Source organism: Salvelinus sp. IW2-2015, linkage group LG14 (genome assembly GCF_002910315.2).
Source record: "Salvelinus sp. IW2-2015 linkage group LG14, ASM291031v2, whole genome shotgun sequence".
Taxonomy (NCBI): Eukaryota; Metazoa; Chordata; class Actinopteri; order Salmoniformes; family Salmonidae; genus Salvelinus; species Salvelinus sp. IW2-2015.
Genome location: NC_036854.1, coordinates 20,882,129 through 20,890,466, shown reverse-complemented (window position 1 = coordinate 20,890,466; position 8,338 = coordinate 20,882,129). Strand labels below are relative to the sequence as shown.

General features: G+C 44.1%; 1 long non-coding RNA gene across 1 annotated transcript; it reads right to left on the bottom strand.

Annotated features, from left to right (window-relative positions):
- Nucleotides 1-4,139: 4,139 nt before the first annotated feature.
- On the bottom strand, nt 4,140-4,771 carry LOC111973325 (uncharacterized). The gene is made up of 3 exons (XR_002878556.2): nt 4,635-4,771; nt 4,357-4,523; nt 4,140-4,228 (listed from the first exon to the last, which is right to left on the bottom strand). It is a non-coding gene; the product is annotated as an uncharacterized lncRNA (long non-coding RNA).
- Between the last annotated feature and the right edge of the window lie 3,567 nt (nt 4,772-8,338).

Sequence of the window (8,338 nt, the reverse complement as noted above, 5' to 3'; positions counted from 1 at the left end):
CCCCCAAAGAAATGCCACCCCACACCATGACTGACCCACCGCCAAACCGGTCATGCTGGAGGATGTTGCAGGCAGCAGAACGTTCTCCACGGCGTCTCCAGACTCTGTCACGTCTGTCACATGTGCCCATGTGCTCAGTGTGAACCTGCTTTCATCTGTGAAGAGCACAGGGCGCCAGTGGCGAATTTGCCAATCTTGGTGTTCTCTGGCAAATGCCAAACGTCCTGCACGGTGTTGGGTGTAAGCACAACCCCCCACTGTGGACGTCGGCCCTCATACCACCCTCATGGAGTCTGTTTCTGACCGTTTGAGCAGACACATGCACATTTGTGGCCTGCTGGAGGTCATTTTGCAGGGCTCTGGCAGTGCTCCACCTGCTCCTCCTTGCACAAAGGCGGAGGTAGCGGTCCTGCTGCTGGGTTGTTGCCCTCCTCCGGCCTCCTCCACGTCTCCTGATGTACTGGCCTGTCTCCTGGTAGCGCCTCCATGCTCTGGACACTACGCTGACAGACACAGCAAACCTTCTTGCCACAGCTCGCATTGATGTGCCATCCTGGATGAGCTGCACTACCTGAGCCACTTGTGTGGGTTGTAGACTCCCGTCTATGCTGATCAACTAGAGTGAAAGCACCGCCAGCATTCAAAAGTGACCAAAACATCAGCCAGGAAGCATAGGAACTGAGAAGTGGTCTGTGGTCACCACCTAAAAAAATATAATTTTGTAAATATTTTTCCACAAAAGTAATACACTGGGCCTTTACTAGTATTAACGGACCAATATAGATATCTGCAGCAAGAGCAAAAAAAACATTTAAGTTGAATAGTGTTTCCGACACATTGGGGCAGCTGGCTTCCGGGTTAAGCGAGTGGGTGTTAAGAAGCGCGGCTTGGCGGATAATTTTTTGGATGACTCGACCTTCACCTCTCCCGAGCTCGTTGGGGAGTTGCAGCGATGAAACAAGATCGTATTCACAAAATTGGGGGGGGGGGGGAATTAGGTAAAAATAAAAAGTTGCAAAGGCACAACATCCACATCAAGTTAAATATTTTTCTTGATCAAATAACATGGAAAACAACACACCAAGTGCAATGCTCTACCAACTGAGCCACATCACAAACCACTTGCTGTCTCAATGTACTAAATTACTGTATAGGTCATTATTTATCTTCATGGTGATGGAAAGTCTACAGGTACAAACCTAGATGACTAGCCTCTGTAAAATACCGTTATATACATTTTACATTGTGGTTTGTAAGGATGGTAAATTAATACTGCAAAAAAAGTGGTTGCACACCACTTGCAATGCTAGGGTTGTGGGTTCGATTCCCACAGGGGACCGGTATGAAGATGGTCTACTAAATTGGAAAAGGAATGAATAGACCATTTTAGTTTCCACATACAAAGAAATCTATTTGTCACACGAGCAGAATACAACCGGTGTAGACCTTACCGTGAAATGCTTACTTACAAGCCCTGAACCAACAATGCAGTTCAAGAAATAGAGTTAATAAAATATTTACTAAAACTAAAGTTAAAAAAAATATTGAATCAAAAAGTGACAAATGTACATAACAATAACGAGGCTATATACAGTGGGTACCGGTACCGAGTCAGTGTGTGAGGGTACAGGTAATTTGCATTTGGAAAGTATTTCAAGAAACTGGAAAACATAAAGCAAGACTCATKTTACAAATTATGGTAATCACAAATACATTTAGTTTACATTTATTCACAAAAGTAGTGCACTGGGCCTTTAGTCCTTGTATTAGCGGACTGATATACTGAACAAGAATATAAACGCACCATGCAACAATTTCAATGATTTTACTGAGTTACAGTTCATATAAGGAAATCAGTCAATTTAAATAAGTTCATTAGGTGCAGAGTTATCAATGTTCCAAAAACTTAGCGGAGAAGGACCATTTGGGTCAAACAAGATAACAGTTTTTCCCACGGGAAATCCAAGAAAGGACCATGGGAAGATGTCTCTCATGAAATCTTTGACTTTAAAGAAAGTGTTCTTGAAGGATGGCATAACTGTGGGAGAACTGTACACAGTACAAACATTTGGGGTGTTGAGATTTTACCTCATCACCAAGGAGCTGAAACAGGAAGTTGTTCAAAATGCAGAACAAGTTACAGAAACAGTAGCTGTCACTTTAACCTACACTGAAGGGATTGATGTTCGCTGTCTCTCAGACCTACAGTTGAAGTCGGAAGTTTACATACACTTAGGTTGGAGTCATTAAAACTCGTTTTTCAACCACTCCACACATTTCTTGTTAACAAACTATAGTTTTGGCAAGTCGGTTAGGACATCTCCATGTCAATTGTTTACATACAAATTATTTCACTTTTAATTCACAGTATCACAATTCCAGTGTGTCAGAAGTTTACATACACTAAGTTGACTGTGCCTTTAAACAGCTTGTAAAATTCCAGAAAATTATGTCATGGCTTTAGAAGCTTTTGATAGGCTAATTGACATAATTTGAGTCAATTGGAGGTGTACCTGTGGATGTATTTCAAGTCCTACCTTCAAACTCAGTGCCTATTTGCTTGACATCATGGGAAAATCAGCAAGGAAGAAGCTCAGCAAGGAAGAAGCCACTGCTCCAAAACCGCCATAAAAAGCCAGACTACGGTTTGCAACTGCACATGGGGACAAAGATCGTACTTTTTGGAGAAATGTCCTCTGGTCTGATGAAACAAAAATGGAACTGTTTGGCCATTATGACCATCGTTATGTTTGGAGGAAAAAGGGGGAGGCTTGCCAGCCGAAGAACACCATCCCAACCGTGAAGCACGGGGCTGGCAGCATCATGTTGTGGGGGTGCTTTGCTGCAGAAGGGACTGGTGCACTTCACAAAATAGATGGCATCATGAGGTAGGAAAATTATGTGGATATATAGAAGCAACATCTCAAGACATCAGTCAGGAAGTTAAAGCTTGGTTGCAAATGGGTCTTCCAAATGGACAATGACCCCAAGCATACTTCTAAAGTTGTGGCAAAATGGCTTAAAAACAACAAAGTCAAGATATTGGAGTGGCCATCACAAAGCCCTGACCTCAATCCCATAGACAATTTGTGGGCAGAACTGAAGAAAAAAAAGCGTGCTACCCGAAACGTTTGACCCAAATTAAACAATTTAAAGGCAATGCTACCAAATACTAATTGAGTATGTAAACTTCTGACCCACTGGGAATGTGATGAAAGAAATAAAAACTGAATAAATCATTCTCTCCACTATTATTCTGACATTTCACATTCTTAAAATAAAGTGGTGATCCTAACTGACCTAAGACAGGGAATTTTTACCAGGATTAAATGTCAGGAATTGTGAAAAACGGAGTTAAATGTATTTGGCTAAGATGTATGTAAACTTCCGACTTCAACTGTATCAGAGATAGTTTGCGCTACACAWTGGAGAACCCCTTCCGTATCAGCTGGGTGACATACTGGTATTTGTATATAGCCAACAGAATGAGCTACACAACCTAGACCCCTTAAAGTACCTGATCGCTTTTACAATTGATACTCCTCCAAACAGATGTCACACCACATGCCCTGCAGAAGACAGAAGTCACGTCACAAACCCCTCCAGATGTTAGAAGTCACTCCACAACCCCTTCGGACGTCAGATTTCACGCCACATCCCCTCAAAACATCAGAGTTCATTCCACAACCCCTCCAGATGTGAATGGGCACACCACCACCTCTCCAGAAGACAAAGGTCAAGCCACAATCCCACCAGAAGACAGAGGTCACTCCAGAACCCCTCCAGATGTCAGAGGTCACGCCACAACTCGTCCAGACAGAGTTCACGCCACAACCCCTCCAGATGTTAAAGGTCACTCCACAACCCCTCCAGATGTCAGAGGTCACTCCACATCACCTCCAGACATTGAAGTTCACACCACAATAATATGATAATGTGTTGGATGCTGTAAGAGAAGTGCTGTCACAAACACTCTAGAGGAAAAAGGATAAGCCGGCACCTAGAAAAGTTTTGAAGTTACTGCAGGCATCCCCACAAAATCATGCAGAGATTCAGAATTTACTATATTTCCAGCTATATATCACAGGGTTTAATGAGATTCATGACRGGTGCTGATGTAATGTGTCAGAGTTAAGTCTAGTTCACCACTTAGGATGGTCTGTTGAGACGCCATGTCACACACAGCTTAGCCACCCGATGCAGCCTCCATGAGAGGAGTCAGACCTGTCTAAAAGTGAGAACATATGGGTCAGTGACATACTGCAACACACAGACACCACACCTAATTTCTGATGTCTTTGACTCTAGCCCAGATAACATGACCTGCCAAGTTCAGCTGATGGTGGCTGCTCTCACCTTGGAGCGGTGCTCCATGTTGGCAGTCCCGGGTCAGTGCTGCGTTGCGCTTGGTCTCGATGGGAGTGTGGATGTCTGAGCCCATGTCCAGCAGCAGCTTGACCACAAGGACGTGACCATTCATGGCAGCCAGCATCAGCAGAGAGATACCCAATGTACTTCTAGTCCTGACAGGAAACAAACACACAGTGAGTGAGGAACAGACAGGAGAGGGGGGAACATGTGGACAGGGATGATAATACACATAGTTCAGAGTGGGAAAAATCTTTGTGACTGACAGGGATGGTTGTGTGTTTCAGAGGTTGATAAACTGTCGTATCTGGAGTTGATTTCAGCACCAGCATTCAGGAGGATCTTGATGTTGATGCAGCCCCCTGAGGYGGCCAGGCTGAGAGGAGTAATCTGAAATGCTACACTGCTTCTTGTTGGCCCCACGCAGCAGCAACAGTTTTACCACCAGGAAGGAATGGACCACAGGTTATTATTGGGGAATTTCCACTAGTGTTTTATCAAAAAGGTAACAATTAACTAATGTGATGTTCAGGGAAGAATGTGTTTTAGTGAATCGCAACACCTCTTGTCTTCCTACAGAGCAGGCCAGGGAGAGAGGTGTGTTTTTGATTCTCTCAGACTGGGCWTCGATGTCCTCTCCTTTATCCAGTAGGATCTCCACCACGGCAATGTGATCCGCTGTAGCAGCCAGGATTAGAGGAGTGAAACCAGGGGACAGAGAGATTACTCTCCAACACCTACATACACAGATAGACTCCCACTTATACACAGAAACTATACATTTCCCAGAAAAATGTACATATAAATATAAAAATATAGCTAGGTGGTGTGACGTAGATGTGCATCGATGTCCAGAGGGGGAGCATGGAGGGTGGGGACACTGAATTGATGGGCATCTGTGCTGTGGGTATGGGCGAGGTTGTAGTGTTCAACATAGACACTACTGCTCACCGCTACTGTAACAGAGGGAGAGAGAACAATTAATAAAAGAGCGTTCAACCTATAACTAAATCAAATTAGATTTAATTTACAAGCAGTTGGGAATTATGTTGAAAATGTATTGAAACCATGTTCAGCATTAAGGAAAAGGATGGGGGACAGAACACTCACCTTACTTTTTGTTATTAGAAGAAGAAAGAAAGTGAAGAACCAGCTTCTACAGTAACTGCTCACATAACTGCCATGATGTCTTCCAGCGTGTCAGTGACTGTCTGTGTGGGGAAGGCCACTATGAGTCTGTCGAGGGCCTGAGTGAGAAGGCCCGGGTCCCAGGCCTGTCAACTATTGCCCCAACATCTACTGCTGGCTCACCATCAGCCTCTGTATGTCAGGGCAGGTGCTGTTGGGGTAGTCTGCTGTACTAAAGTCTAGAATGCTGAGTGGCCAAGGTAAGAAGCTGGTCTACAGAAGTAGGGGCTGCCCCGGGTCACCCTTCAGGCCTTTGGCCTTCATGTACTCTTTGGTGAACTTCTCCTTGGGGATCTTCTTCTTCTGCAGCTCAGCTTTCTCTATGGCTGAGATCCTTTGGCTCAACTCATTCAGCTTGCTCTCCGTCTCTTCCACAATGCACTCCAGGTGCTGGTACAAGTAGAAGAGGGGCAGCAGATCTGTGTCTGGACCGTCTGCAGCAAGTGGGTTACCCTGGAAGGGGCTCAGCCTCTGCTTGAAGCCGTCTGAGACAGCTACACAAGACAACACAACCAGTTAGCTACAAGGTTGTACCATACAATATTACAGCAATCATTATAACGCTTTGATGCCTTGTGCACTCAACTGGTGTCTAGTTGTCTTCTTGGTCAGGGAATGAACAAAGTTAGACCTGTATTTACTATTGGACTGACATTTTGTGATGACAGATGGAGGTGTTGTGATGTTGGAGGGTACTCTGTCTGTCTCTTGTGGAGGCACTACCATGGCCAGGGCTTGGAATGGAAGTCGTGGAGCCTGTTTGGGTTAGTGCAGATATTACAAAAGTATTTGGTATAAATATTTGGTATCAACTTATAAAAATGTGATGTTAATACAAATACATGTCTGTAGTAGTACAGTAGCTGTTTGTTTATTGGTAAACCAACAGTCCCTACCTGAGAGGTGTTATGGGAGGGGAATGAGAGCTGAGATGCAGTACGTTTGGCACGGGGACCAAAAGGATGTTGTTGGGGTAGTCAAGGAGGTAGGACACCACGATGATGTGACCATCCTTAGAACCTCTTCCTCTTTGCTCTCCTTTCCTTCCTTGTCCTCCTCGTCGCTGCTGGTCGATTCTAAGATCTTGCTCTGTCCATCTTCCAACTGTCAGGGACCACCTTAATTTTGAGGAAATAACATCCAACCCTGGGATTAACCTGATCGATTGTATCTCAATTCAGTTAAATAAGACATTTGATTTCTCCATAAGAATGCCCATTCAGTTCCTGAACTAAGTGGAATTGTGAGTGTAGAGCTCCCTAAGTGAGCCATCCTTATCTTTCCTCGACGAGAACTCRGGCTTAGAGATGCTGTCCATGTTCACTTCCTTTCAGGCCACAGTGTGACAAAAAAAAMCACACAAAAATATCTAAATGCATGTGCATTCAGCAAAACATTTGACCAATTGTGAGAAGACTATATTAGTAAAAAAACATGCATATTTACATTTCCCTTGGCTATAACATGTATGACAGGGCAAAAAACAAACCATATATAATATTTGTAAACTAAACCCGATGGTCCCTGGTAAAAAATAATGTACTATAAAGGGAATATGGTGCCATTCGGGAAGCACACCCACATTGTGTGAACAACTCGTGCAAAAAAGGCTGTGTATTGACATGAACTGTGTTTCGCAGAGATGAGGCCAGGCCAAAAGGTTAGAGAGAGGTCTCACCAGGTCAGCCCCCGGCTGCAGCAGCACGTCAGCCACGTCTGTGTGTCCATTCTCTCAGGCGTACGTTAGGGCTGTGTCTCCCGTCGCATGGACATTGGCTCCGGAGTACAAGAATACAGGTGTAAATTCCACCCCGAGTGTTGTGTGTGTGATCTGGATAAAAAACGAAACAACTTTAGGAACTRTTGGTTTTGGTGATAGCCAAGTGAATTTCCATAATGTATGAAGCGAGGATGAGCCCATCTCAAATAGAGGTTGGTAGAGTTTGGTTTGAGAGAACCAAACAGAGAGGCTGTCCAGTTAGGAGAGTTTCTGCTCACCTGCAGCCAGCAGGTATTTGACTAGCTCCAAGTGTCCCTCTATGAGAAGTGTTGAGCAGCTCAGCTTGAAGTTGGCCCCGGCAGGGCCGTCTCTTGGATCCCCTCTGAGTGTTGATGTTGGTACCTGCAAACAACAGAGACTACACTCTTAGTAAAAAAGGTGCTTCCCATAGGAGAAGAAAAATGGTTGTTCCCATAGGAGAACCCTTTGAATATCCTTTTTGGTTCCATGTAGAACCCTTTCYACAGAGGGTTTTACATGGAATGCAAAAGGGTTCTACCTGGAACCCAAAAGGGTTCTACTTGTAAACTCTTTCAGAATCCTTTTTTCTAAGAGTGTACAGAGGAAAGTTTGAAAATGGCTTGGCTGGGAACGCACTTACTAAAGGGCTACTAATTTATTCACACTGTTGGCTATTGAAAAATTATTTCAATTTGTTTTGGAACAGCCAGCTTGTCCCTATTGCATCAACTCAGTAAGATAATGAGCTTAAAACTTAATATAATCACTTGATAATTTTGTTTCCAAAAGAGGGGTTTCGTATTTTGCCTCAACAATGAGCTTGGGCGGTCAATATGGTGGAAAAATCTCTAAACAGATTTACTAACTAGTTTAATTCAAACCCAGAGAGAGAGAGAAAGAGAGAGAAAGACAGAGAGAGAGAGAGAGAGAGAGAGAGAGAGAGAGACCATACCTTGTGCCAAAAATAGCACCACCATGTCCTCTTGCCCCTCTCATGCAGCCTCTATGAGTGGAGTGTATCCCTCATCATTGACCTCCTCC